Source organism: Castor canadensis, chromosome 3 (assembly GCF_047511655.1).
Source record: "Castor canadensis chromosome 3, mCasCan1.hap1v2, whole genome shotgun sequence".
NCBI classification, from domain to species: domain Eukaryota; kingdom Metazoa; phylum Chordata; class Mammalia; order Rodentia; family Castoridae; genus Castor; species Castor canadensis.
Window position 1 is genome coordinate 7,044,753 of NC_133388.1, and position 6,000 is coordinate 7,050,752.

Genomic DNA, 6,000 nt, shown 5'->3' on the forward strand with positions numbered 1-6,000 from the left:
CCCAGGTATTCCAAGATTCAGCCAAGAGTCACTTTCTCCAAGAAGCCTTCCCTAACCATGCCAGCCTGGCCAAGGCCTCCTCTAAGCATCCATCTGTTTCTTCTAATATGCATTGTGGTTGGCGTACACAGCTGCCTTGCCCCTTGGCCTGAGAACAGGAGGGGCCTGTCCTCCTAGTCCCCACAGCCCTGCCTAGCACCTGCACAGAGCTGCAAGACGTAGCTGAAGCTGAATAGGAATAAGGAAGAGGAAGGTCAGGCTGACCCTTTTCCAGATATCCTTCGCCTTGCCCCTCAAGGCTCCCCTTGAGTCCCTGACTTCGGCCATAATCCTCAAGATTTCCTACCCGCCAGTCCTTAAGACCATTAATGGCTGAAGTTGGGCCCCCAAGGGGAGGGGCTGTCCAGGATGTCCTACTCTACTGCTCTGAATGTTCAGTAGCTCCAGCAAGGGTCACCATGGGTCCCTCAATGAGACTAGCAAGTGCCCACCCTCACTGAGTATTCTAAGTCCCTTCTAATCCTGTGACCCTCACAGAAACTCAGAGATGAGGCCCGTTGACCCCATTTTACAGATGCTGAAGCTGAGGCCCTGCAAGTTCCAGGGTTTACTTGCAGCGTTCTAGAGATAAGTAGGGGTCAGGTGCCGATGGCTCATGGCTGTAATCCTAGCCACTCAGGAGGCAGAGATCAGGAGGATTGCGGTTCAAAGCCAGCCCAGGCAAATAGTTCTGCAAGAACATATCTCAAAAAAAAACCTTCACCAAAAAGGGCTGGTGGGGTGGCTCAAGGTGTAGACCCTGAGTTCAAGCCCCAGTACCACAAAAAAAAAAAAAATGGTGGAGTGGCTCAAGTGGTAAAGTGCCTGCCTAGCAAGCATAAGGCCCTGAGTTCAAAACCCCAGTGCATCCAAAAAAATTAAATAAAGTTAAGGCAGATATTTAAAAAAAACCAAAACCTACTTTTGGGGCTGGTGGAGTGACTCAAGTGGCAGAGTACCTGCCTAGAGACAAGTAGGGTCTCTTAGGAATCAAACTGGAGCCCCTCTGTGCTTCCTAAGAAGGTACCAGCAAAGCCAAGGAGTTATGACCAGTAGAAGCTCTGCTTTTGTGGTGGGAAAACCTCAGCAGGCCACTCTGGGCCACAGGCCCTGTAGGACTAGAGGAACAGGGCCCTATGGGCAAACATTGGGGGCTATAGGGTGCAGCCTAAACTCCTGTTATGGGGATCCTGGTGGACTCTGAGCATCCCTGGGGCTGCAAATGACCAGAGTTGGGGAGGCTTTGCCATAAGTGAGCAGCAACAAGGCCAGCCCCAAGGCTAACCCCACATGGCAAGACTAGCAGATGCGAGCAGATTCTCTTTGCTCTTTTGAAAGTGACTTCTGTCTGGCAGAGGCAACCTATGTGGTGGCACTGCCTCCTCTTCCTTGCCTGTCCTGCTTCCCCTTTCCTAGGGCAGAGACACCTGTCCCTCTCCCTCATCTGTTTCCATCTCCTTCCTGCCTCCAGCCCGTTCACTTCCCAGCCCTGAAACCTGGAGAGATCAACAAGCCACCTGGAAATCTAAACAGAGGCTAGGCTGGAGCTTTAGAGTCAGAGGCAGGCTACAATGCAGGTCCTGTCCACCTGCATCCGTTAATCAGTGGTAACCACCTCCTGCAATTTGCCTGGTGCCTGGGGCATCAGAGATAAGCCAGGAGCATATAGTTTCATACTCATTCCATTCCCAATTTGTGTTGAGAACTACTAGTTTCAGGTGTGAGACTGGGCAACCAGAGAACAAGGTGCTTGAGCTGGTGAACTAACAATCTGCAGGACCTGGGTCCCAGAGAAGAACGCCTAGTAGGTAGGAAGGATCCCCAAACAGAACAAACCTCAAGCCTCTCTCGTGTCCCAACTGAAAAACGGAACTGGAATTTACTATTTTTTTAAAAAAGCATTCATCTTTTTCATGTAAATGTTTGTGGACATCTGTCTTTGGGGACAGCCATTTGGAAGGGACAGGAGGCTGAGAGTCACCTTTGATCCTGAGGGATCAGTGGGCAGCCCCAGTCCACAAATGCCTGAAGAAGGGAGGGAGAGAGAGAACAAAGAGGAGAAGTGAAGAGGAACAGAGAGGAGGAGGAAGAGAGAACATGGAGAGGGACAGAAGAGAGGAAGGGCAGGAAGGAGGTGGGACTGGGAAGCAGTGCTCAGGGTCTGTCCTCAGGGTGGCTGGAAAGGCAGGCAGAAGTCGGGGAAGCATGGACCAGCTTAAGGGCACTAGACTCCCCTCCCCACAGCCCTCAGGGCCCCTCCCTGCCTGGGCAGGGCTGGACTGTGCGAGCCTTGGGGACGAGTCATGGGGCGCACCCAGCCTGGCATCCGGACCCAGGGCAATTCTGGCTCTGTCTTGCCTTGCTCTGGACTGCAGGTCACACCCTTTCTAGTCTCAGACTTTCGTTCTAAAAATGGAATTTGTTCAATCTCCAGGATGCTTCTCCTTTGCAGTGCAGGAGCTGCCCAGCACAAAACTCCAGGGGCTGCTTCCTTCAGAACAAAGTGGGAAACAGAGCAGGCAGCATTTGGATGAGAGTCAGCTGGTATGAGGGAGTGGCACAAAGCAGTTCTCCTGAGAATGGTATGTCTGTACATGTAGAGGGGTGTTTGAGGTTTGGAGCCTGCATGGGGAAATCCTGTTCCAGCCCCAACACCCAGGGTCCCCTGAGAGAATGACTCCTGAGGTTCTCTTAGGGGCTGCAGGCCACCATGTCACTTCCTCCGTGCCTGGATCCCATCTCAGGAAGCCCAGGTTCATGGTAGCTGGCCTTCTCACGTGACCCTGGTGACTCAAGCCCCTGCATGCATGTCCTAAAGGCCCCTCTCTTGCTCAGGCTCTGCCCTGAGTACAGCTAGATGAGGAGGCCCAGCTGCCCTGCCCATGTGGTCCCTTGGGCTTATAGTGGACAGGCAGGAGCTCTGCCACACAAAGATGGTTCTGGCTGTGTGAGCATTTGTACATACATCACACACTTACTGAGCCCCAGTGTTTCTGTGGACTTGAGCCAGGAGCTAGGAACCCGGGCACTCCAAGTGGCCAGGACAATGTTCGTTTGTCCTACTTCACTCAGAATCACCAGACATCTCGGGGAAGTGCTGACCTTCCCACATATATGCCATGGAGACTTGCCCCGCTTTATGTGGTTATCTAGAAAGGTCCCTGCCAGAAACAGAGAGGGGCAGACATCTGTGATCCAAAATAATTTCAGCATGGCTTAATAAACATTGTGACAGATAAACACCAGATTTGAGTCAGGGACATGGGAAACAGATTCCACACACAGGTTTCCCCCAACATCTTAGTATGAAAATACATTATCAGAAGAGGTGAAAAAAAAAAAAAAAAGTCCAGGGAGTTGGGCACTGTGGCTCATACCTATAATCCTAAGTACTCAGGAGGTAGTGATCAGGAGGATCCAGGTTCAAAGGCAGCCAGGGAAAATAGTTCACAAGACCCTATCTCAAAAAACTCTTCACAAAAATATGGTAGAGTGACTCAAGGTGAAAGCCCCGAGTTCAAGCTCCAGTACAGCAAAAAAAAAAAAAAAACCAGAGCGGACCCCTACTGCCTCACCAAGAGTCTACCATTAACCTCTTACACTACTTGCTTATCTCATTCCTCTTATCTTCTCATCTATCTGTCCATCAACCCATCTTTTTAAACACATTTCAAAGGAAGTTTCAAACATCAGTTCCCTCACCCCTTAATGGAGTTCAATATTTGTTTGCTTAGAGAACATTTACATAAAGTAGAAAACATGAATCTTAAGAATGTCATTCAAAGAGTTTTGTTTTACATCACATTTACCTTTATTTCAGAAACTAAACAGCGGTTTGTTTTTTAATAAATAGAGTTTCCTTTTTAGAATTATTTTTATTTTATTTTTTGACAGTACTGGGGGTTGAACTCAGAGCCTTGTGCTTGCCAGGCAGGTGCTCTACCAATTGAACCACATCCCCACCCAGAACCATTTTAGATTCACAGAAAAATTGAGCAGAAAGTATGAAGAGTTTCCACGTACTTCCTTCTCCTACTCCCATTATTAAATTAACACCTTGCATTACCGCCTTACATTTGTTACAACTGATGCGCCCATACTGATACATTACCAAAGCTCCAGAGTTGACATGAGGCTTTACTCTGAATGATATTGTATATTACTTGGATTTTGACGCATGGATAGAAATCTGGAGTTTTGAGAAAACTTTCAGCCATGTGATGGAAACCCGCACCAAGAAATGGGATGTTTCCATCACATTCCAGGCTTGCCTTGAACCCCTTCCCAACCAGTGCCCCCACCACAAAGGCAGCCATGATTTGGGTTTCTTTTGTTCCATAACCATAGGCTAGTTCTGCCTGCTCTAGCACTTTATAACAAGGGAATCGTACAGTATCCACCTCTTGTGTCATATTTTTCACTCAACTCATATTGCAACATTCATCCGCCAGGGTCCTCCACATCTGTTTGTCACTTGCCTGCTGATGGAAACCTAGGCTGCTTCCACTTTAATTAACATGATTAACTTTCTCTACAAGTCTTTTGGGGACATGTTTTTTCATCTCTCTTGGGTGAACACCTAAGAATGGAATTGCTAGGTCATAGATAGGTGTATGCTCAGTTTCATCAGGAACTTCCTCACCTGTTTCCTAAGTGACTGACCATTGCACACCCACAGGCAATGGGCAGGCATTCCAGTTGCTCCATGTCCTCACCAACATCAGGTGATGTGTCAGACTTTTGAATTTGAGTCATTCTGGTGAATGTGCAGTATCTCTGCAGATTTTGTTCTGTTTTTAAGGTACTACAGAATGGACCCAGACTCTTGTTCAAAGGCTCTGAGCACTTCGTGGTTTGGTTTTTGTTTTTGTTTGTTTGTTTGTTCTTGTTTTTGCACGATGCAGCCCAGGCTGGCCTTGATCTTTGCTCTTCCTTCCTGCCTTAGCCTTCTGACTACTGGCAATATGAGTGTGAGCCAACACACCCAGCTTGGGTTGTTTCATTATTACTGAACTGCAGGAATCCTTTATATAGCATAGATGCCTCTCCTCTGTCAGCTACATATTTTGTGATCATCTCAGCCTGAGATTTGCCTATTTGTGTGTGTGTGTGGTACGGGTAGGGTTTGAACTCAGGGTTTATGCTTGCTTTGAGCCATACACGCACACCCTTTTTCCTTACCTTTTTTTTTGTGCTGGGGTTTGAACTCAGGGCCTCATGCTTGCTAGGCAGGAGTTCTACCACTTAAGCCACTCCACCTGCCCAAGATTTGCCATCTTTTTGTTTGTTTTTTGCAGTTCTGTGGTTTAAGCGCAGGGCTAACCCCTTGAGCCACTCCACCAGCCCCTTTTTTGTGTTGGGTTTTTTCAAGATGGGGTCTCATGAACTATTTGCTCAGGCCTGCCTTCAAACTGTGAACCTCCTGATCTCTGCCTGCTGAGTAGTAGGATTATAGGTGTGAGCCACTGGCACCCGGCTTGCCATCTTAACCCATTGTGTGCATTCAGTGTGGTTAAATACTTTCACAATGCTACATAACCATCATCACCATCCATCCCTATCATTCTCATCTTGTCAGATTGCAACTGTCCTGGCTGTAAGTGTGGCTCAGTGGTAGAATACTTGCTGAGCATACAAGAGCCCCTAGGTTCCATTCTCAGCCCTGGGGAAAAGAAAAATGGAACTCTGCAGGGGTTATCTCTAGAAACACCATTCTACTGTCTCTGTGATTTTTTTTTTTTTTTTGCGGTACTAGAGCTTGAACTCAGGGCCTAAACCTTGAGCCACTCCACCAGCCCTTTTAGTGTGAGGTATTTTCAAGATAGGGTCTCGTGAACTATTTGCCCTGGCTAGCTTTGAACCGTAATCCTCCTGATCTCTGCCTCCTGAGTAGCCAGGATCACAGGCGTGAGCCACCAGAGCCCTGTGATCTTCACTATTCTAGGGATCTCATATAGTAGA